The sequence below is a fragment of the Musca domestica genome, unplaced genomic scaffold (genome assembly GCF_030504385.1).
Source record: "Musca domestica strain aabys unplaced genomic scaffold, Musca_domestica.polishedcontigs.V.1.1 4, whole genome shotgun sequence".
Classification (NCBI taxonomy): Eukaryota; Metazoa; Arthropoda; class Insecta; order Diptera; family Muscidae; genus Musca; species Musca domestica.
Window position 1 is genome coordinate 22788217 of NW_026712328.1, and position 25690 is coordinate 22813906.

Consider the following 25690-nt stretch of genomic DNA (forward strand, 5'->3'; position numbering starts at 1 on the left):
TTTCAATTTTCGTATTTGAAGTTCCTAATGAATACTGCAGTTTATGAAAGAAAATTGTCTACGGTACTTCGGTACTTCCCTATATTCGGTATTTGGTTAATTTCAGCGACATTACTCACCGGATCTATTTCAATTTTCGTATTTGAAGTTCCTAATGAAAACTGCAGTTTATGATAGAAAATTGTCTACGGTACTTAGGTACTTTCCTATATTCGGTATTTGGTTAATTTCAGCGACATTATTCACCGGATCTATTTCAAATTTCGTATTTGCAGTTCGTTACGGGTATCACAACCTGTGACAGAAATTTGCCTATACTGAATCCAGCGACAGTATTCCACGGAATTGTTTTAAATTTCGTATTAGAAGTTCCTAATGGGCACTACAGCCTTCTTTGTACAGCCCCTATATAACGGGATCTCCCTTTATACGGTATTTTGACGATTTTAGCGAAATTATTCACGGCAATTGTTTCAGATTTCGTATTTGAAGTTACTAATTGGTAGTACAGCCTGTGATTGAAAACTGGATGTGTGACCCCAAAATAGCGGTAACTCCCTGTATTCGGTATTTTTATGATTTTAACCAAATTTTTAACGGATACTATTTTGTATTTATTTTATTTATTTATTTTTTTAATTTCCAAGTCTGTTCCAAATGTTGGAGGCCGAACTAGCAGAAGCTTTATAATTAGTTTTCTCCTAAATTTGCGCTTTCAAATTTTATGGAACATACACAAAAAATTACATCGGAGGGACGATACATAAGATGATGTACAGTTGGAACATTTCCTATGACAGCTGAGGGATTTCAGATATAGGGAATACGTTTTTATAGGCGAAACATGCATGCTATGATCAAAATCGTGGTGGAAGACACATCCTTTTCAGATCTTAAGGAACATTATTTCCTTTGTCAATGGTGTCTGCAAACAATTCCCATAAGCCTTTTAATTAAAAATTTCCAACTGTCCCTCTGTACCGAGGTCTTTAAGAAGTTATGACCCATTTTGTCACCTTTGCCAAATTCAGATATTACATGGGCAACCAGTTCCTTTTTCTTTTTAATTCAATTACTGGGATTTGTGTTCCTTGTGAATTGATTTTATTTTATCAAAAATATATCCCAACCATCAACCAGCCATTTAAACTTGGCTGCCTAAAAGTATACAACGCCCAAGTAAAGCATTCAATAACGCAAGTATATCTTTTTCAATACCTCCTCTAAATGGGATAGTTACTAGAAACTATTCTGTGAAAGCATTTATCATAAAATTCGACCTACTACAGACCTGACTTACAATGCATTTTGGTGAAGAATATTTTTATCTTTGAGGCTTAAAATTGAAGTCCTGGTATTAAAATCTGAGGATTCCAAAAACTTTTAATGCGAAAAAAGTCAATACACATTGAACAGGGGAGAAATTTTACGCCATCTTGCGATGTAGCCTTTCAAAAAGCCGATACACGTGTCTTCTATTTTTAGCTCTACTTTTATAATCGACAGGGAATTTTCTGCAGAAAAAGTTACATTTTGCCGTACAGTGTTATTATCACCATTCTTCGACAACACTCGATTCATGCAATTTATCACTGAAATGCATTGTAGCATAAAATGGTGGAATTTATTAAAACTCCGATACAACATCCCATAAGGACATGTGAGTGGTGTTGGAGTATCTTTTCACATCCGAGTGCTAGGAAATGCAGTGTTAATTGTGTGGTGCCGTTGGTTGTGTATCTCCTCCCATTTTGCTTCCCCTACTACCCCAACACTAACTATGTGTCAAAAGCAATAAAATTATAATTGCACTAACGGCAAAGGTAGATCGGTGTATGCTGCACGAAAGCGAAGTTCAAAGCCACCACAGCTCTCTATGGACTTTCACATCGCTTAGATGGCAGAAGCACAGGCAAAGAGGCAACTCAATTGTGTACGTCTAATGTAGGGGGGCGTTTTGCTGTGCTACCACCATTTGGTACAATTAGTGCCAAAGTGCTTTAGTTCATTCTAATTGAGTTGATATTTCGATGCAATTTTCATCCCAAATATTTCCCTTATAAATGTTTTGTATCATAGTATCTTGATTGAAAATGTGATTGATAATGTATGGGGGCTATAAATATTGGAATGTGTATTTTAGATACGAGAAAGAGAGCAATAGTTGTTAATTTTAATTTTATTTGCATGCTTGAAATTTAAATATGGATTCAAAGTATACGAAATTATGCAACCTGCGTCATATTAGATAACAGATTTTTTGATTTTTTAAGTTGCCTAAAAGTATGCTTTACACGTGTGAATTGAATATAACAGTATACTCAAGATGGGCACTTTAAAGAACACAAATTACCACTGTGTTGCGTTGCAGGAGAAAGCAAAGGTTTAGCGTTATAAATAAAATTTTTCAAGTCCTACCGATATCACGTGTGCAAAATATAAGTTATTCCTTGTCAAATGTTTTTTTTTTAATTTTTTATGAATTACTGGCAAGTGCAAGAAATTTCCTCAGCGAAAAATTAAAATTTAAGATTTTTTCCAGCAGTTCGTGTTAGGCCTATTTAGTAAATGCAGAAGTTGTTTAGTTTGGCAAAAATTTTATATCATCGTACTAAATTTCCGGATCTTCAAGTTTTAATATTTTATTCAACTTTTTTCCTTTTTCGAAAAGAATAACAGGAAATGTTTATCTTCTACACCAAAAAGTCTTCAAAATATTTCATCTTGAAGTTTACCGAGGAGAATAATAGAAAACCCATTGCACAGAGGACTCCCTTTCAATCTTTCTCTCAAACTATTTCAACGTCTCCATATGTAAACCCATATCAAATTTCATAATTTCAGCTCTAACCAAATACCAATTTAGTAACAATCTACATCTCTCAATCCTAGAAAGAAACACTGATCCAAACAATTTTCAATTTTCAAACAATTATAGTACGAATTTGCAGAACCACTTCCATATCTCAATTCTAGATACCACCATAGATGTGAAAATCAAATTTGAGGAATTCAGCCCCATTCCTTCACCCAACATTAAATTTAGTACAATTTAGTATTTTTCATACAAATATAAGACTCATTTCTAACCATCATCAAGTCTAAAACACAGATACCATCAGTATTCAAAAAAAAAAAATATTCAGAATTTTATCTCTGTTCCTTCCCCAATACCAAATTCAGCACTTTTCGCTCAATTATACTAGACATTTCGCAGACCCACTTCCATATGCCTAGGCTACACTTAAACAGCGGCCCTATGGCAAATTTCAGATTTCAAGCTCTACCTGTTCATCCAACATCAAATTGTACCAAATATAGAACTATTTAGTCATTTTCGTACAATTATAATATACAAAGCCACCTCCATATCCCAATTTTATATACCAAATGAGACCTCAATATCAAATTTTGAATTTCGGCTCTATTCCTTCACCCAATACAAACTTTAGTACTTTTATAAAATTTTGATACACTTTTCCAAAACCACCTCCGTATCTCAATTTCTGATCTCAACATCAAATTTCTGGATTCCAGCTCTATCCTCATCCAAATACCAAATTTAGTACCATTCAGTACTTTTTCTACAATTATAGTACACACTTTTAAAACCACCTCCATATGTCCAGGCTACACAATAACTGCTACCAAATTTCAGATTTCAATCACTATCTGTTCACTACAATACACTCAAATTTTCCCAATATTGTACTATTCAGTACATTTCGTACAATTATAGTACGCATTTCCAAATCTACATCAAAATACCAACAGAGACCTCAATATTATTATTATAATTGCACGGTTTCAACTACTCTCCTTCCCTAATACCAATTGAGTAGTTATTAGTTCTTTTTGTACAATTATAGTATATTTTTCTAAAACCACCTCCATATCTCAATTCCAGATACCAACAGACAATTCAATATAAAATTTCAAGATACCATTCAAATGTAGTACCATTTTGTACTTTTCGAAAAAATAGAGGATGCATGTCAAAATCACCGTCAAATCTTTGACACAGATACCCTCAGTAATCTAAATATAAAGTTCAGAGTCTTTTCTATATTCCTTCACCCAATGCCAAATGCAGTACCATTCAGTACTTTTCGTAAAATTATAGCACACATTTCCGAAGCTGCATGAACCAAATGCCAAATTTTAAATTTCAAGCACTAGTATCTGTTCACCTAACAGATACCTCCATATCAAATTTCGAATTTCAGCTCTATTGCTTCACCAATACTAAATTGTACTTTTCTTAATACTTTTCGTACATCTCAATTCCAGATACCAACAGACAATTCAATATAAAATTTCAAGATTTCAGCCCCATCCATTCAGCCAACACCAAATGTGAACCACTTAGTTCTTTTCGAATAAATATGGGAAGTATATCACACCACCGCCAAATCTTAAACATCGATACCGTCAGTAATCTAAATATCAAATTTAAGAATGTTATTTCTATCCGTTTACTCAATACCAAATATGGCACCATTCAGTACTTTTCGTACAATTATAGTACACATTTTCCGAAACTTTCATATGTCCAGGCTACACATGAACAGCGACCTTAATACCAAACTTTTGATTTCAAACACTATATGTTCTCTCAATACCAAATTATAACGAATATAGTACTATTTCGTACAATTACAGTACATATTTCCAAAACAACCTCCATATACCAACATAGAGCTCAATATTAAATTTTTGAATTTCAGTTCTATTCCTTCATTCAATATAAACTTTAGCATTTTTGAGTATTTTTCTACAATTTTAGTACACATTTCCAACACCACCTCCATATCTCAATTCCTGATACCAACAGAGTTCACAATGTCAATTTTCTGGACTCCAGCTCTATCTCTTCACATTTTCAAAACCACCTCCGTCAAAACCACACCAACAGTGACATCTATATCAAATTTCAGGATTGCAGCTCTATTCATTCAACCAATACCAAATGTGTAGTATATCCGAAACCGCCTTCATATGATCAGGATACACATGCGAGCACCAAGAGATGCCCCAATACAAAACGTCAAAATTCCAACAAGAGGGACCCCAAAACAAAACTTCAAAATTACAGTTTCATCCGTGCACCCTAAACCAAACTACTCCAAATGTAGCACTATTTAGTAAAGTTCGCAAACTTGTTACACATTTTTCAATCTTAATTATCGTAACAAATTTCAAGTTTTAAGTTCTATCCGTTCACATAAAACCAAATAGTACCATTTTTAAACTTTTCACAGCCTAAATGTTCGAATTTCCAAAAACCCTTTACCACATCTCCCCTACACTTCATCGCACAGTGGTCGAGGTCGTATGGGAACAGCGGCCAAAAATACTTTCAGTGCAGACATCAATATGATTCTTTGGTTATGGTACCTTGATGGGATAAAAATAAAAAATGTGACAAAATGGATATGGTCGATGCATGTTTTGGGATGGTCCCCTTACAACTTACCTCCCGAATAAGGGTTATTTGGCCAATTTTTGTCACATTTCTACACTAGATTGTTCGGTTATTTGACATTTGACATTGACATTGAGCTAAAAAATAGTCTTACTGAAAATTATTTGGAACGGCCCGCCTTCAGGTAGAGTCCCCCTGTAAAGGTACCTCCAAAAATAGATTTTAATAATATAGATTTTTTATTGATTGGTAACGTTCGCTGTCCCGTTATAAAAGGGTCAGAGCTCAGAAGAAGACGGTTAATAATTTTTTAGGGTATGATTTAGTCGAAACTCTTTTATATCTCCTATAATTCTCCAATCGATACAATGACAAATTTATAATGTCGGGTGCATGTATTAAAATTTTATTAGCTGCGGGTGGAAGATAGTGCCATGGATATCTATTTGTTAACTCTTTAGCCGTTTCCAGTGCAAAGGCCTTAAATTTTTGGACATTAATATTATACCCAGAAGACAATGCAGGTAACATTATTGAACACCCCTCAATTATATCCTTATCAATCCCAAACAACAAAAACATATTCTATGTCACTAGCACCATAGAACTGACAAAATTGGAGCGAAGTCACTTCAGTATATTGGGCATAATATACAAATCTGACAAAATCTGAAAGTTAAATTAGCACTTCTAGAAACTTAGGACCATTACTAGTGGCGTGAAAAAAATCACATTGGAGGATTTAGGGGGGAAAACAATTAAAACTTTAACTGAAATCCAATTTTATTTTCAAAATTAATCTTAAAGGCAACTCAGAACACTCACATCTTTTATATCATACACAACTACTAAACACACAAATTACTGCACTAAAAATAAGACAATACATTGCTTTTCAATAATTATGCCAAGAATTGTCATTTTAAAATGTATTTAATTTTGTAATACAGATCTATTTTTACTCTTTTTTTACTGATCCCACTGAAAAAAGCAACTAACTACATTTTCTCTTTTTTGATGCTATTTTCGAAGTGTCCCGTTAGAATGAAGCCAAGATTATTATGTTTTCTAAAAAGCTTAACCTCTTAAGAGTTCATCTGTACACATTTGACAATAAATATCTGATTTTCATTTTTTGAATTTTGGCCAATGGCAGCGACCACTGTGTATCGGTGACTCTCATTTCAAATTTCTAGCTCATTCCGTTTGCCCAATACAAAGTATTCAATTTTGAGTATATATTAGCACATTTCCAACTCTTTTAGTGCGTTTTTCCAAAAACCCAGCCTTCTCACATTCTCACGTCCAAACTGTAAGATTTTTAGCTTGAGCAAAAATTTTAGATCATAAAATTCTTTACAAAATGCTAATGCTTTTTTCCTAATTTGTTTCTGATATATTGTGGTTTTAAGAATCACATCATACATTTGATGCAGACATCTCCGACCTAGGTTCAACATTTCAGTCTAAACTCAAGTCAATAGTGCATATGGACTTTATTGGGCCATAAGTCTTATGTAAAACTTATGTAGACTTGAATGGATCAAACATTCTATACCATAATGTTTCATTTCTATGCCCGCCAGCTGCGATTTTATTATTGTTGCCTAAAAGTATGCAGTAAAGAACACTTCTTATAATCCTTATTGAGTCAAAAGTATTTCTGATGTTTTTCATCACTTTTTAGCAAATTATTGTAACTTTTGATCAAATTTTCATTTTTCCTAAAATTGCCAAATTGTGTATATATATTTTTTTAATATATTTAGAAAAACAAACAAAAACTTTATTCAATTAAATTAAGAAGACATCATTTTGTCTGTTTCTTTTTGGCACAAACTCATGGATTTTAAAGTTCATCAACAATGTTAGAATTTTTCTTCTTGTTGCTACTAGTGAATTTCATTTCATTATAAACTTTATTCGGCACTTAGCCTAGCTTACCTGCTATTTTAGAACTTTACACCTCTACACTCACGCTCGCTCACAAAAGGACTTTTCAGAACTTGTAATTTCTTTTTTTTTCCTCTTCAGTACTTATGAAAAGTTTCAATGGCTTAAAATCTTTTAAGACAATTTTGGCCTTTTATCTTTATTTCTTTTTAGGTTCGTAGCAAAGGGACACAAACGTGGAAAATATTTATGTTAAAGTTTCTTTTGCAACTAAAAGAGTTACAAAAGAACTGATGTTTGCATGGCTAACATTCTAACACCTGATGAGCAGCAGCAGCGGCGGCAGATATGAGAGTGGAAAATGTTTGCAAGCAAACTTTTGATGAGACAACAAAAAGGGAAAAAGAAAACAAACAAAGATAGGACGAAAAATCATAAACTATGACAGGGTGGATAATAAGTAGGAAAGGTAAGAAATGAAAAGGATTTTTCTTATGTATTCGAAAGACTTATTCAAAAATAAATTCCATAAATTTCAACGCTCATTAGAACACCCTTTCTCCGCTCCCAAAAGAACTTCAATACATGCACTAACTGATTGCTGATGTCATTTTCATAGCTTGTATATAAGCGATATGTTGGGCCTGTAATTGAATTGCCTTTTTTTGTTTTGGTCTTGACAGCAAAAACTCTTCATGCCACACGAGATAGATCCCTTCGTTATAACTTTGGCCTCATCAATGTGTGTGTTTTTTCGAGTCGAATGAATTCTAATTTGGGAGAAAAATTGCATCTCATCTGGGTAACACTTTAATTTGCATGTTTCTGACGTTTATGTTTGCATAAAAGCCCACTTGCCCTGAAAATGTTTTGGCCCTGGCCTAACAATGACTGGCTGGCTGCCTATAACATTGGCAATGGTTAATGTTTGGATGAGGGAAAACCAACGCACAGGGGAGGGGAGGTAGGCCCCTTCTCTCACTCTCAAACTTACCATTTCACTTTGCATTGACATAAATGTAAATTAAGAGGAAATGCCAAGCATTATCAATAGCAGCAGACAACAAGAGCGACAGCATCGATGCTTTCCACTGGCTTAGCGATGGGTTTTAAGTGAAGCAAGTTTGGGAAGCATTAGGAATGTTGCCATAGGGTATTAGTTTTTGGTACCCATCTGAACACCCTATGATCATAGGGTGAAAACATTTAAGGGCTCTACTTTTTATATGGGACCTACCAACAAAGTAAACGTCGATGTTCGACACTTTTCACCAAAGTCGTCATATCAAAGAGGTGCAATAGCCAAGTGACCATTTCCTTCGCCGCGATGAAATTATGATATTGGTAGCAATCGGCAAATATTGCAGAGCTGTCAGTTTCGTTTTGAAAAACATTGCTCTCTTTATTAGAGATTAATATGAAGTTAATCCGCTGGGGGAATACTGCAGACTTAAGCAATCGTTAAAATTCATTTCAATTTTAGTACCCCACTCTGAAAGGGCACATTGTTCTGATTCACTTTTTGACAGGATGAGATGAAAAAACTGCAACCAACTTCAGACTGCTGTCATTTTTAAGCCACTGGTCTGACAGATTTAAAAATTATTCCAGTGGCAGCTGATTATATTGTTTACAAGCGTACAAAAGCATTTTGGTGAGAATTTTCCAGAAAAAGAGTTATCCGCGATGGAATTCAAGCGTGATTTCTTTATATTTGGCTGGAAACCCACAAGTGGCTAGCGTTAGAGCACTCCAATATTTAAATGGAAATAAGTATTTTGTGTCTCGTACCACCGCCCGTTACCGTGATACTGGTAGCGTAGCCCTACGTCAAGTCAATGAAGTGGGCGGAAGAAAACCTCAACATCAGCAGAAATGGTTCGAAAAGTAAAGAAGGGACTTGATCGAAACCCGCGTCGCAATATCGCAATATTCCATTCGGCAAATATTGAAAAATGAGCTCGGGGTAAAACCATTGAAATTCCACAAAGTGCAAGAACTTACACCGCAACAGAAAGAAAATAGACTAAAAAGGGCAGAAGAGTTGCTTCGCTTAGACGAACTGCCGAGTGGTGAACTGCCGAATTTGGTTTTCCCCGATGAGAAAACATTCGTTATCCAGCAGTTTGTAAACAAACAAAACGGTCGTGTTTACTTATTAAAGAGGTCAGCTGAAAATGTGCACCTTCGGTTGTCCACCAGAACTCAAGCGCCGGCCATGGTGATGGTGTGGGCCGCCAAAACAGCCGATGGTCGCTCTCCGCTCGTATTAATCGACCGTGGCATTAGAATAAATGCCGAAAATATTCTGGAGGGTGCATTAAAGCCATTCCAACAGGACTCAGTACCATCGAACTCAGCACGCGCCACCAACGAACAATGGCCACCGAAATCTCCGGATACCAATTCGTTGGACTATTGTATCTGGAGTATTTCTGAAAGCAAGGTTGGCACTAAAAAATACCAAAGTGTCGATCACCTCATGCAAGCCCTTCGCTGGGAATGGGCCAAAATTCCGCAGAGCAACATTCGGGCAGCGTGTGACGGTTTCATTGGCCGTTTGAAGGCCATAATGTGTGCAAAAGGTGACCAATTCGAACAAATCTAAACTTATTCCAAAATTTGATGTTGTTTCCGACATTTTTACTTTCACTTTGTTGTACATTTTTTATCTCACCATGTAATTCCCAAAAAAAAATTGTAAACTATTTTAGTAACCATGAAAAATGAGTTTGTGGAACCATAGGATATCGGTTACCACTATCGTACTCTATGAAAAAAGGGCCTAAAAGAAGCTAGTGATGCGCCCAAGGTAAATCGGGTACTCATTAAGTACCAAAAGAGAGAGATAGAGAGTACCGCCTGAAGATGGAGAAGTACCTTAGTACCAAAAGAAATGAAGTACTTATTTAGTACCCAATGACTACTGTTAACAAGATGCAAGAAGATCGCGTACCTCTCTAGTACTCCATTAATGATCAAACACTAAAATATTGCTGGAATTGGACCCTGAATCTATACCAATGAAAATCGAGTATGGTACTGAATAAAGATCCAACCCAACTAAGATCTCATACTTATTGAGTAGCCAATTAAGATGGGGAACCTCTTAAGTTTCCAGTTCCCTGATACTGTTTTGGTTCCAAATGAAAATCTGATACTTAAATAGCACCTTACGAACTTCGGATACTCATTGAGTACTCCATAAATTCGGATGTTTATTAAATGTAAAGATCGGGCAATAATTCAGTATCCAATAGCGATCGAGAACTAATCTATGAATGTCAGATAAGCCTCCAATGGCCTGTGAGTAAGGATTAATTCTTTAAAGATAAGGTACTCATTACGCACCCTATGAATATCAGGTACACCGTTCGGACTGTATTTAAATTGGGTACAGTTGTTTTATCCTGTGAAGGTCGGACACTATTTTAGCTTTCTAAGAAGAAGATCGATACTACTTTAGTAAATTATGATTGTTGGGAAATCATTAGTCATTTCCTTATAAAGATTTGGTGGCTGTAATACCTCATCAGAATCGGGCAACATGGTACCCCAAATAAGATCGTGTGTAGTAAGTGATCTATGGGTAAAGAATTCTCATTAAGCACTCTATGAATATGAAAATACGTACCAAAAGTGACCAAATCGAACAAATCTAAACTTATTCTAAAATTTGATGCTGTTTCCGACATTTTTTACTTTCATTCAAAAAATTTAATGTTGTTTGACTTTGTTGCAGTTTTTTATCTCACCCTGTAGTACCCTGCGAAGGTTGGAGGCGGGCACAAAATTTAGCCCCCCGATCAGATCCTATTTTAACCAGATTTTATTGTCGCGATCTCATTTAGTATTCTATGTATAATGATCGGGCGCAACTGCAGTTCTGTATGCCGATCGGTACAAATTTAGTCCTTATGAGATCGTACCTAGATGGTACAACATGGCACCATTAGAGTACCTTATGTAGACCAGGTACTACTTGAGTACCCTTAGGAAATACATTTTTTATTTTATATATTTTATTTTCAAAGAGCTGCAAATTATTATCTTCTCTCCACAGGGTACTAAGCTAGCTGATGTTTCTTATGGGACGTTCAGGAGTGTTGGTATCCCTAGCTATCTCATTAGAATCAATCGTTTGTCATATAGCGTCACACAATGGCAAATAGGACCGTCGTTTAGGGCTCTGCTTCTTCTCCGTAGGATTCACAAAATTAGAAGGAATTTTTAGGAGCCTTCTTTTATATAGGATTCCCTAAAGTTTCTGTACCATGCTTTATGTCAGGAATCTAAAAAACTTCCTATTTATACATAGTAGTTTCAAGTACCAAATCTAGGGTAGCATCATATCGTCTTAGCTACTGTTTTGGTACCCATTTTCACTGGGTTCTCTGTGACATTTTAATTGAGATGTCGCTCCAGTACAAATCGCAATACGAACCAACACATGCTGACAATTTCAACCACAACTATACCTACAACAACAACAACATGGTTTCAATGTCTGCCCAACATCGCCCATGTCTGTATATGGGTGTGGGTAAGTAAACACTGGTTTGAGTGACAATATTCCAAGCGATATGTGATACCCAAACACGTTGCAAATGCAAATGACATTTAGTGGTGATGGTTGTAGCAACCAACATGGCATGAATTAGACTTCCTTTTCCTGCTGCTCCCCCACTGCCACCTACTTTCTTGACACCAGGACAGCGTTGATGTTTATCAGGATGAACAAGATTCTATAGCAACAGACAACTGTAAACAGAAATGAGACTTACACACGCACAGGCACAGGACAGCATTACTAGAGCGAACGTCATCCCCAACATTGTCAACAGCTTTAAAATTATTGTCGGTAGGCATCATCATCACCAGCATCACGCTTGTGAATATTTTTCGTTGTTAGTTGGCTTTAATGGGAAAAAGTTCAATGTTCTTGAGTTGTGAAATGCATGAACGCATACAAAATTTATAGAAAATGGGTCTCATACTTGTTGGTGTGATTGTGTGGTATATTTATTTAGGCCTAGAGGAAAAGGCCTTATTTCCTGTCAGGGACGACGCAAGCAATGAGGGCCTTATAAACAATCATTTTTTGTCTTTGCAGGAATTTTTGGCCAATGTTGGATTTTTGGATTATATAAGCCGAAATTTTGATACTATAATTATCTGACGAAATTTGAAAATCTTACATATCATGAAAAAATTAAAAGGTACCTAATAAATTTCCTCTGAATTAATGTATTACAAGATCTTTAAGAGGCAACTTTCCTCTGGAAATAATCTCAACGAGTCTCTTAAATCATCCTTTACATTTTTGTAATTTTTCCTTTCTCCCTTCGTTCGCAGGGCCTGTTACAAAACATTCCAACTCTGTTGCGGAAGTACTGACAACCTGTAAATAGAACCTAAATGTAGGTGGTTCATTGTAAATATGACAATATTTTAAAACAACACACAGAGAGAATCTGATGTTGATGCTGGACTCGAAAAAGGCATTAGCCCTCCAACTTCCCACTTTGTCTTTCTTCACAGTTGGCTGTAGTGACACAAAAACATAAACAACAACATGGACAACAAACAATGTGGTGATGCAGGTAATTAACAAAAGGATGCCTGCCTGCCGCCACACACACACATGGTCATACTAACACATATGTATCTCAATACATATACATCTACATTCATATCCATGGTTATACAAAAAATAATGGTGAATGGCTTATTTGAGCAGCATATCAACAATGGAGCAATTTAATAAAATATTTAAAGTAATTTTCTACAAATTATTTAAAAATTAACCAAATGTTACGATCGGAGATACCATTTTGTGATAATACTGTAAATAAATATTTAATATTTAATCGTTGGAAGCAAAATTAGAAAATTTGATAGAAATTGAGGCGAAGACTGGAAGAAGTTGGAATTGTCACAATGGTGTGAGGAGAAAAATCTTTTATTATTTTCGTTTGGTATAGGATTTTTTTTTAATATGAGTAAGTATAAAATTTAAGTTGTGCGCGAGAGAGTACATTTGAGCGGAAAAAATAGAGATGTACAGCTAAACCTAAGACATACTGTCTAGAAGCGAATATACATTGATATAGTACACTAGTTCCCGTTATTCGAGAAAACCAGTGATCGACGTAGCAGAAGAGCGACGAGGGCGGTATGATGACTGGAAGAAACCTGGAATGCTGTTGCTATGATAAAATGATTATTCTGCAAAATTTTTAAGTCCCTAAAAACTAAGAATAGTGTTATATCCTAGAAAATACCTTCATTACCAAATAATGAGTTTCCTAAGAAACTTTTGGCGGTCGTATCTACTTCCATATCATCCTACTAATCAATCAATTATTATACCCTACAACACTATGTATTGGGGGTATTATAAGTTTTATTGGGCCAAAAATTATGTAACACCTCGAAATATTGGTTTCCCACATAGGAAAGTATATATGGATCTTCCTAGCTCGCCGAGCTGAGTCGATCTAGCTATGTATGTCCGTAATCAAGCTACAGGTCGCAATTATGGCCCGATTCTCACGAAATTGAAAATGGAGGTGGGGTTAGGGTCAGAATAGAACCCTATTGCTTTTGGAGATGATCGGAAAATATTTAGGGGTACAAGTTTGGGATCATTGTCATGCTGAAACACACAAATCAGCCCAATATTTTACTCAGCGTAAGGGAACAACGTGATGTCCAACACATCTTTGTAAACAAACGGATCCACAACTTCCTTTATTTTATGGATAGACCCAAGTCCATAGAAAAAACAAAAATAGCGCCACGCCATTTTTGACCCTCCCCCATGCTTCACTGTACCTTTGCAACACTGCGGCTTGAGTCCTTCATTTTTTGGTCTTCTCACCGTAAAATTTTTCACGTCTGAGCCTTTAATATTAAACGTAGACTCATCCCAGAAATAATGTTTTTTCCATTGAGCTTGATTCCACTTAATATTATCGTTTCCGAAAGCCTTTTTGATTTTTTCAGATATAAATGGTTTTTTGATGTCTTACGGGCACGCAGACCAGCTGCCACTACTCGTCTTCGCACTGATCTCGAGCTTATATCCAATGATTGCTCTCTCACCAATCCTGTTGAACTCTTAAATAGTTGTTTTTTATTTCTCTCACAATTTGTGGATCAGTATGGGCTGAAGTTCTTCACGGCCTTCATCCGTTATGGACTGTTACTACTGATCCAGTTACAAAAAACCGACTTAGTGCACAGACATAATTATGAAATCACATAAATATTTATGAAATACTAGCTGGCCCGGTCCGCGTTGCCGGCCCGTAGTTTTTGTCTATTATGCATATATTCCCAAGCATAATTATTCACAGATATGACTGATATAAGTGTTCACGTACAGGTCGATTTAAAGTGTTTTAAAATACCTGTACCCATTTTTAACCAGTGGGCTTCAATATTTAAACCGTGGGCTTCAACTGTGTGGATGTGCTATACAAATCTATTAAAAAGTATATATCAATCTTATCGCCATATAAGGGATCAAATTAATTTTTAATATGGTAAAAATCGTAGCAAAATCTTCCAGTCAAATGAGCAGTAATTTGGAATTTGCTGTATTTTGTATACTACATAATTGAGGGCTGAATGATTTAAGAATAGCCAAAGTTAATTACTTTTTTAAACCCATTAGCAACTTAGATTGTGCATTAGAGTCCTCATAAGTCCCCCTAACCATGTCAGTCTGTTTGTCCGCCAAAAGGTGGACTTGAGAGGGTATTATAACATGGATAAAAATTCTAAAATTTGTAGATATGTTGAAATTTTAGTGTAAGATTTTCACCCCCCTAATACGCATTATTAGCCAAATTCTTTGAAATGTGGTTAAATTAGGAGGTACCTTCTTTATATGGGCACTACTCCGAAACATCGACCTACATTGAAAACTTTCTTCTACCCCTTATAATCTAAGATGGCAAATAGAGGCCAAATCAAAAATATAGCAGAACAATATAGCATGTCATAGCATTTCGCGTGATTTAAATAAGTAAAAATAGTTTTATCCACCTCATAATTGAGGGCAGAATGATAAGATGGGAATTAATTTTATTTGCCATTTAAATTGTAAGTTGGAGACCCCTTAAAGTCCATATTTTCATCATAGGATAATTCAATTTAGAAGACTTTCCACAATTATAGACAAATCGGCGCGGAATTTTGCATGGAGTTAGAGTTTAGGACTGGGCAGAAGCGTAAAAATTTGGATGGTCATCGGACCACATTCAGCGGGTAAAATAGACCAAAACTTTTTTTGTAAAAAATACGAAAATTTTCCCTAAACCGCGAATATTTTTTATCCTGGCGAAATCAAAAATACACGAAAATGCCACTTCTGACCGTTACATTGATGCTCATATCCAAAATCTCGCATATATAGCAAGATATATGCAATCTCATATATCAAAGAAGGGAATGTTAGTTAGTTAGTCAAGAACCGCTGGATTGATTTTCACAATTCTCATCAATTCGGACTGGTCTCTTGCCAGAAAAGGATAAAATCAAAGAAAATCTCGTAAAAATAAAAAAGTGAAAATTTTTTGTTAATTTTTTTTTTTTTCCAATTTTTGTCATATTTTTTATCGCTTGCGATTTTTTCAATTTGACTTACAATTTTGAATTGTAAATTTTTAAAGTTTTTCTACACCCCCAACACTATGTGTTGAAGGTATTATATACAGGTCGCAATTATCATCCGATTCTCACGAAATTTTGCATGGGGTAGCGTTAGGGTGAGAATTAAAGCCTACTGTTATAGAGATTTAAATTCAGAGGCTGAAATGGACCAAAAAAAAGAAAAAAACATTTTCCTGATTTTACAGTCGCTATATAGGAGAGAGATAGGGACAGGAAAGAAGTCGAGCATATTGGATGACCATTAAAGTTTATTTAGCTGTAAAATGGACCATGCCTTTTGTGATTTTTTTTTTTTTTCGAATACATAACAACATGGCGGAGTGCGTAAATAAGGGTAACATCTCAGCAGGCCTCTATGACATTATTTCAATATCGAAATCTTCCAAAATTAATTTCGACATAAGGGGGCTTCCAACATATTGTAGTGTTGTAGGGTATCACATGGTCGACCCCCCACGACTATAGCCTTTGCTTACTTGTTTTTTTTGCTATTGTCCCCATGCAAGGGTACCTCCCGATTATCGGTATTTTTAGGATTTGTGGCGCATTTTTCACAGGAATTGTTTCAAATTTGTCATTTAAAATTCGTATTGGGTACTGCATTATACCTGTCCACGTCTTCGTATAGCCCACATATAATGGTACCTCCTTTACCTCGGTGTGTTAATTATAATAGCGATGTTGTCCACGGGAATTATTTCAAAGTTGGTATATGGTGTTGACAATAGATACTATCTTCTATGATAGAAAATTATCTACACCGGTCTCAAAGTATCTATATCCACCATTTTGATGATTTATGCCACATTTTTTGACGGTACCACTTTCTATGAAAGAAAATTTTCCTTTGCAGGTCAACATCTTCATATATCCCAATTTTTGGTCACATTTTTTTATCTCAAAAATGCTAAAAAGCAATACGTTATGTCAACGTTAAAATAATGGGTTATGATGCTGTTTTGTAAGTAGTTACTGTTGCCAAAATGTACTTAATAAACCCATTATTTGATAACGAGATTTTTTTATTACTAGAATAGGTTCCTCTTACTCCAAAGTAGAGATCGATTTATCATCATCAATCATTAATTTATTTCTTATTATTGGATTTTAAGGAAATAAGCGTTTTTGATCTGTAGTTTTTTGAGGAATAAGCCATTATTTTCAACCTACTGATAATGTATAGGTGCGTCACTTCCATTGCCTTGTAATGAGTTATTCGGCTCACTCGGAGATGGGTTAGCTCACAAAGGTGAGAAATTATGAACAGTTATAACCCTTATAAAATGTAGAATAACCGTCCGATTGTCTTCAAATTTCACACATCCCAATACTTCCAATGACACGATATCTGGTGTGAACATGGAATATATTGGACCACTCCTTCTAGTACCTCCTCCACAACGGGTCAAAATTTGGAATAACAATGCAGCTTATAAAATGCGAAATGAGAATCTGATCACTTTCAAACACGGCACAACTTAATATGTCTATCAACACAAGAACAGGTGGAATATATCTGACAAACCTTCTGGTACCTTTCCCACAACGGGTCAAAATTTTGAATAATTATGCCTCTCTCACAAAATGCGAAATAAGCTTCAGATTATCTTCAAATTTCACAAATCTCAATATGTTTATTAACACAAGGTATGGTGAAGATAATAGATTTCAGCCCACCACTTCTAGTCCATCCTTCACATACAGGGTGAGATGAAAAAACCGCAAGCAACTTCAGACTGGTGTCATTTCTAAGCCACTCGTCCGACAGCTGTTAAAATTATTCCAGTGGCAGCTCATTATATTTTTTACAAGCGTACAAAAGCTAAAGGCCACCAGAACTCAAGCGCTGGCCATGCTGATGGCGTGGGCCGCCATAATAACCGATGTTCGCTCTTCGCTCGTATTAATCGGCCGTGGCATCAGAATAAATGCCGAATATTATCGCAAAAATATTGTGGAGGGTGTATTTAAAGACTTGGGCACGCAAAAATTGTGGCCGCAGACCTTGTACATTCCAACAGGACACAGCACTATCGCAAAATACCGCAGAGCAATATTCGGGCAGCGTGTGATGGTTTAATTGGCCGTTTGATGGCCATAATTCATGCCAAAGGTGAACAAATCTGAACTTATTTTAAAATTTGATGCTATTACCGACATTTTTTGCTGTCATTAAAAAAAAAATAAAAAAATCTCAAAAAAAAATCTCAAATCTAGCTAAACAGTCAGCGATTCTATTCAAACTGTGTACAACAAAATATATAGAGATCTGATGTGAAAATAGAATTTATCGACTCACTCCTTCTCTTACTTCACCCACTAAAGGTTGAACGTTTAATTAACAATTGGTAATAGATTTCGGATTTTCTTTTACATATCCCAATATTCGGTATCTCCTTCATAAATGGTTAACATTTTAAATTATGGTAATATAAGTCAACATAAATTTTGATATCCTTCATAGAGGGTATACATCTGTCGGCAAAACCGACTGATACTTTTGAACTTGTTTTTTAGTTGATCTTTAAGGAATTATTCATTGTTTGGCCACCTTCTAGTAATCCAAGACATAACTTATTTACATAATGATATATTCTGCTAATGTCGTTCCCAAGTTTTTGCAGGCTGGAGATAGATTTCCTGCAACAATTTTGAAGCCTCCACAAGAAAAGTAAACGAGCATTACCAGTAAATTGAAAAACAGTCGGTTATAATTGTAGAAAAAATGTAACCGCTAAACCATAGTAATGTAATCTAACTCCCTTTTACTTCACCAGTAAGTTGGCAAATAATACCTTATTCCATAACGAGTAAACATCACCTACCCGGCAAAAACCTCTATTACAAATCAGGTTTCAACCCACTATTTTGCATCAGAAATATCATATCTTATGACCTCTTTATTAAAAATCTCAATATGTCCATTTAGGAATATTGAAATCCACCATTAGTTTTTTCTTATCATTATAACTTTATATATTTCTAAATTTTCGAAACACCTGCACCACGATTGTTTCTCCCAACACATTTTCACTTAAATTACATTATTAACATATACATACTTTTTCTTTTGCGCCGAGGATAAACACCAGCGAAGTAGAACTTAATATGCCAATTTTTGTTATTCTTATTTATGATTTCAATAAATTTTCCACTTAACCGACCGTGATAATCTTTAATACGTTGTGCTACAAAGCAAAGGAATATAAATGCGGTATTGCAAAAAAGTGGCGGAGAAAAGAAAATAACTGACAATTTTACAAAAGGCATTTATGTTTTAATTTCAAAATACAATTTCACAAGTTATGGAAAAAAAACTTGAAAGTGTAAAAAAGATAGGTATGTAATATATAAATTAAAAAAAGTTAGGAATGTAATATATAAAAATTATTTGCTATACAGGGTGAGACGAAAAAACTGCTGCCAACTTCATGTTGCTGTCATTTCTAACTCACTCGTCTGACAGCTGTTAAAATGATTCCAGTGACAGTAAATTATATTGTTTACAAGCGTGCAAAAGCATTTTGGTGAGAATTTTCCAGAAAAATAGTTAATCGTGATGGAATTCAAACGTGATAGTGTGATTTCTTTATATTTGGCTAAAAACCACAACTGGCTATCGTTAGAGCACTTCTGCATTTAAATGTGAATAAATCTTTTGTATCTCGTACGTTCGTTACCGTGATACTGGTAGTGTAGCCCGACGTCAAGGAAGTGGACGGAAGAAAACAGCAACATCAGCAGAAATGGTTCGAAAAGTAAAGAAGCGACTTGATCGAAACCCGCGTCGCAGTGACCGAAAAATGTTTCGTGAGATAACATATCGCAATATTCCATTCGGCAAATATTGAAACATTAGCCTGGGGTAAATCCATGGAAATTCCAAAAATAGCAAGAACTTACAGCCCAACAGAAAGAAAATAGACTCAAAAGAGCTAAAGAGTTGCTCCAATTAGCAGAAAGTGCTTAACTGCCGAATTTGGTTTTCTCCTATGTTTGTAAACAAACAAAATGATCGTGTTTTCTTGCCAAAGAGGTCAGCTAAAAATGTGCACCTTCGGATGGCCACCAGAACTCAAGCGCCGGCCACGGTGATGGTGTGGACCGCCATAACGGCCGGTGGTCGCTCTCCGCTCGTATTAATCGACCGTGGCATCAGAATAAATGCCGAATATTATTGCGAAAATATTCTGAGGGGTGTATTAAAGCCTTGGGCACGCAAACATTTTGGTCGCAGACTTTGGACATTCCAACAAGACTCAGCACCCAAGAATGGTTATAAAATGAGGTTCCTCGCTTCATTTCCAGCGCACAATGGCCACTAAAATCTTCGGATACCAATCCGTTGGACTATTGTGTCTGGAGTATTTTGGAAAGCAAAGTGTTGATCACCTCAAGCAAGCGCTTCGCCGAATATGGGCTAAAATACCGCAGAGCAACATTCATTGGCCGTTTGATAATTCGTGCTAAAGTTGATCAATTCCAACAAATCTAAACTTATTCTAAAATGTGTTTTTTTTCTGATATTTTTTGCTTTTATTCAACAAAATTTAAAAATATGTAAAAATTATGTAGTTTGACTCTTTTGCAGTTTTTTATATCACCCTGTATAACCAATGATTAGCCTGTTGTCTCTATTTACATTTTTCCTACAACTATTTCTCAAAACACATTTCCCCAAACCAAGCCGTGCTAATTTTCGTCAAAACCAATTACATACCTGATGTTAACAAGTTTTCATTTGCCTATGACGTAGCATGTTTTAAACGTACGAATGAATGTTTATACAATTACTGTTGCATGCAAGACATGGAACTTCCATGAAAATCAGAAAATAACCAAAAAAAAAAAAAACATCGACTACATTTAAACCCACGTTTTGCCAGTGAAAAAATAAACAAAAAAAAAAGACTTGAACTTGATCTTGAAAATTGTATTCATTTTTTTTTTGTGTTTTATTATTTTGCTACCATAAATGAAGAACAAACAGATGGAGGAGAAACCAAACACAAATACGAAATACAAGGGAAAATTCAAATAAAACAACCCACCGTCATTCTTCGTTTACTCACTCAGTCAGTCATTCATTCATTCATCCATTATTTTTTCCGCATGCAATGTTTGCTTGCAACAATAAAATCAAGCAATTATGGCTTCATTTGTGGAGAGAACATTTATGGGTACTGTGTACATTGGGAAGTATCGTTGTTTTTTTTTTCATGGTACAATATGATTTATTGAAATAGATTCAAAACAAAGTATTTTGAAAAATACATCAAAACAAGGATGTCAGCCTAGCAAATGCATATATTGCGCTATATTGTGCCTAGAACGTTCTTTTAAAGCTCATAATTTGTAATTCTTTGATCATTGAAGATCATTGCTCAAAAATTATGCATTATGCATGCAAGCTATAATTTTAAATAGAATATATTGAATCAAACACGCCAATTGTGGTCTACTAGGTATGGGAAAATTTTTTTAGAATCCACGATTTCTGTTCGTGGTTGTAAAAAAGTTTTATAAGTTCACAAGTTTTTTAAAAAATTAAAGGACTAGTGGCGTGTCACACGTCGAAGGCATTTTCTTTAAAAAATCACAATTTGTGGTTTGGAGGCTCTTAAAATCGACCATCTGAGTTAAATTTGTTCTTGAAAAATTGGGTTTAAAAATCCATGACTTATGTTCGATTTGGTCTCATAAGAAATATAATTTGAATTTTTTTCCATATTAGAGCCAAGATCATTTGTGAATGGATATTTGTTTTTTTCTCTTTCGAGTTGAGCTATAAATGACTTAAGGAAATAGCATTGACAATTGCAATCTATCGAAGACCCACTCATCCAATGAGTATGCGATGCGTTTTGAAATTAGTTAGGCTCATGCGATATTGTTTTAGGAAAGCTTCATTTCTGAAAGCTCAAAGTGTATAATCGCATGTTTTTTCCTAAATCAATTGTAAAAAAAAAGTCAGACGGAAGTGCATTTTATGGTGATCATAAATATATATATGCCTTATGTTTATGACGAACATTTAGAGGTTTTACAAACGGAATGACACAGTGGGGGTATAAAAATACTTTATTAGTGGCCTATAGGTCTACGAAAAAATTGTGATTCAAAGCCAACTACTCGTGGTACATTGATTCTTGGAAAAAAATATGTTTCAAAATTCACGACTTGTTTACGAATTGGTCTTAAAAGCAACTTTTTTAAAATCCATGACATCTGACTTTTCTTTAAAAAATTATATTTCAAGATCCATGACCTTTTCGATTTGTCCTTGAGGTAAATATATTATTGTATATATTGTTCAAAAATGCATTTTCGAATTGTGCTTAAAAAGTAAACTCCAAAAATATACTAAGATATTTTATTTAAGATATTTTAAGATAAAAATGTTCTTTAAAAAATCCTGGACCTAAATATGTATATAAATACCCTCCAACCATTTGGAAGGAACTTGAAACTTAAAAAAAATCGAAAACTATCACTTAATTGAAAACCGTTATATGGGGACCATACGAAGACGTGGACCTGCTTATGAAATTTTTTGCCCATTACCCATTTACATCTTCCAATACGAAATTTGAAACGATTCCAGTGAATAATGTTGCTGAAATAATCAAAATACTGACTGTCGGGAGGGGGGGCTATACGAAGACGTAGACCTGCATACAAATATTTTTGTCATAGGCTGTACTACCCATTAAGAACTTCAAATACGAAATTTGAAACAATTCTGGTAAATAATGTAGCTAAATACTGAAAATAGTGAATATCGGGAGGTACCGTTTTATGAGGGCTATACGAAAACGTGGACCGACATGACCTATTTACGAACTTAATCTGCCTACTGGTAAACTATGCATGTATTAAAAATTTTAGCTTTCTATCTCAATTCGTTCGAAAGATAGCGTGATTGCAACAGACAGACGGACATTGCTACATCGTCTTAGAATTTTACGCTGATCCAGAATAGGCTCTATTCTGAATATTTCGAGAATTACAAACGGAATGGCGGAGGGTATAAGAATACACAACTGAAAAGAATATTCCTTTAAAATCTGTGACTTTGAAATATTTTTTTTAAAATGAAGGGCTTAAAAAGCTCCTTTACCTATAAGGAATACTTTAAAATTCACGATTTTGGAAAAATCTTTAAAAGATCTACGATTTGAAATATCCATTAAAAATATACGACTTAAAACAAGTAATTTTATAATAAAATATGCCTTAAAAGCAAAAATCATCCTTTTAAAGTCCACGATTTAAAAAAATACACACGATTAAAAAAATGTTCTTTTAAATTAAATTAAAATTGCCATAAAAATCCCCTTTCAAATCCAATAAAAAAACTTGCAAAAAACACTTTGAAATGTCCGCGTTTTTAAAAAAATTGCCTTAAAAGTCTACAAAAGTCTATCTTTAAAATTCCTTAAAAATCCATAATGAAAAAACGTACCTAGTAAAAATAAACCATCATATCTATTAGAAACCGACGAACTTAAAATATTTCCTTCAAAAATACACGTCTTAAAAATAACCAGTATTTTCCATGACCTTATCCCTAAAAATATACTACTTAAAAAATATTCTTAGAAAGCTACGACGGAAAAACATTATTTTAAATCTACGAGATAAAAATAGGTCCACAATTTAGAACATATTTTATAAAACCCACGACCCTAACTCATGTTTTCAAAAATGTAAACATATATTTTGAAATTACACGATTTTAAGTCTATTTATTGTATAAATACAACAATCTGACAACTTATATTTTGCAGATTAACTACTTCAAAAAAGTCCTTAAAAAATCAAAGACTACCTCATCATTCCACAAACCCACGATTTTTAAATCTATCCTTTAAAATCCAATTGAGTAATTGTCCTTCAAAGCCAGCAACTGAAACTACATATTTTTAAAACCAACGGCCTAAAAAATGTATCTAAAAGATTTCAAAAAAAAAAACTCAAAATGCATGATGTCCAAACTTATTTCATAAAATCGACGATGTTATTAAAATTGATGGAGCACAACTAAAAAAATATCCTTTCGAACTAATAATTGGAAAATAATCTTTAACAAACAACTACTTGAAATATATCTTTTAAATATTAACTTTTTATAACATATATATTTAAAATATTCTTTACAACACCATGAGTCAAAGGAAATCTTTAAAAAAGCTTAAAATATCCTTTTAAATTTGATTTGTCTTGTTTAATTTTTCTTAGTTGGTCCTTATGTTTACTTGGCAAAAATGTAAAAAGACGTAACTAACACTTTTGATTGAAGTAACTACATATTTTTAAAATTTTCAATAAAACATTTAAACACATGAGTGGAAAAACTAACTCATTTACAAATTTTGTATTGAAATTATTATTACTTAATCCATTTTGCATATGGTCCCCCCATTATTATCCATTAAATGCGTATTCATAACTTGCCCATGAAAGTAGTAACTTTGTTGTCGGTCAGGGTGAAGTCGACCAACTTCAATAATTGTTTTTAATGGAATTGTTGACCAACATGGATGGCATGGTTGGTCGCACAGTTTAGTTAAGTTGAGTTTTGATTTGTACTCCTATTATCATGAAGTTGTGTTGGGAAGAATCTATATTTTTTTAATTGTTTTATTATTTTTGCAAAAGCAACTGTAAACGCTCGTAATTGTTTATGTGTGGGATGTGAAGCATGAAAGCATTAAATGTTTCGTTATAGTGGCTACGAAAAATATTGCGAATTTTTCTAGTATTTTAATACGGCATGAAAATGAAGCTAACCGTGACGGTCAGCGGTCTTAATTACAAAGAATAGTATTTCAAGGAAATGCTAAATGTTGATGGGGAACAACGCACATCTCAATTTCAGAATATTCTATGGGGAAATGGAATTAACCCACCTTGGCGAAAAGTAATGTTAAGTAATGTTAATAAGTTGGAGAATATAAAAATTCCCGAAAAACAACTTTTCTCGTCATAATTTTTTTCACTATGTATTTCATTTTTTTTAATTAAAAAAATACAAATTTTTTAAATAATTATCATGTATGGACAAGTGAGATCTAAGAGCCTCTTCATCTTTGATTTGTTTCAGTATTTACATTCTGATGGTAATACTATTTACTAAATAAGAATCAGTTGAAGTTACTTACGTTTAATTGTCAAATATGGAATAGAATATGTAAAATAAATAAAAATAGATTTAAATAATATATAAATATTTATCTAAATAATCAGTAATATTTGTATTTATTTACTCAAATAATTAAAAACATCAAAACAATTTCTTTGTTTTTAAATCCTGAAAAATTACTGCCAAAAGAGCAGTTGAGCACACCAATTAAATGTCCTGTCATAATCGACTCCACAAGTTGCTGTTGTTTTGCATTCACGTGATGATGACATAAGCCTGGTCGCCAAGATAAACAAATAATCCAACAAATGTGTGCGCGTGTGTGTGTTTGTCAGCAAATATATAATTACTTGAGTCCAATGTGTGAACAACAATAATTACATGCAATATTTGTCATATTAATCATAGCCATTTGTTATATTTCAGTATCAACAGACCTCCCCTCCCTTCCTCGCTACAAATATCCTCCCCTTGCGAATATAGTTTAGTTTACATGTGCAATATCTCAACTGTCTAAACAGATAAAATACAGACGACTAGACACA

At 34.3% G+C, this 25690-nt stretch overlaps 1 protein-coding gene across 1 annotated transcript in view; it reads right to left on the reverse strand.

Annotated features, from left to right (window-relative positions):
• The window catches only part of LOC101897407 (uncharacterized), a 166088-nt gene extending 140896 nt beyond the window's left edge, over positions 1–25192 (reverse strand). Inside the window, exon 1 of the mRNA XM_020036741.2 lies at positions 25165–25192. The gene's annotated coding sequence lies outside the window, so the exon portion shown is untranslated. The remainder of the gene's footprint in view (positions 1–25164) is intronic.
• Between the last annotated feature and the right edge of the window lie 498 nt (positions 25193–25690).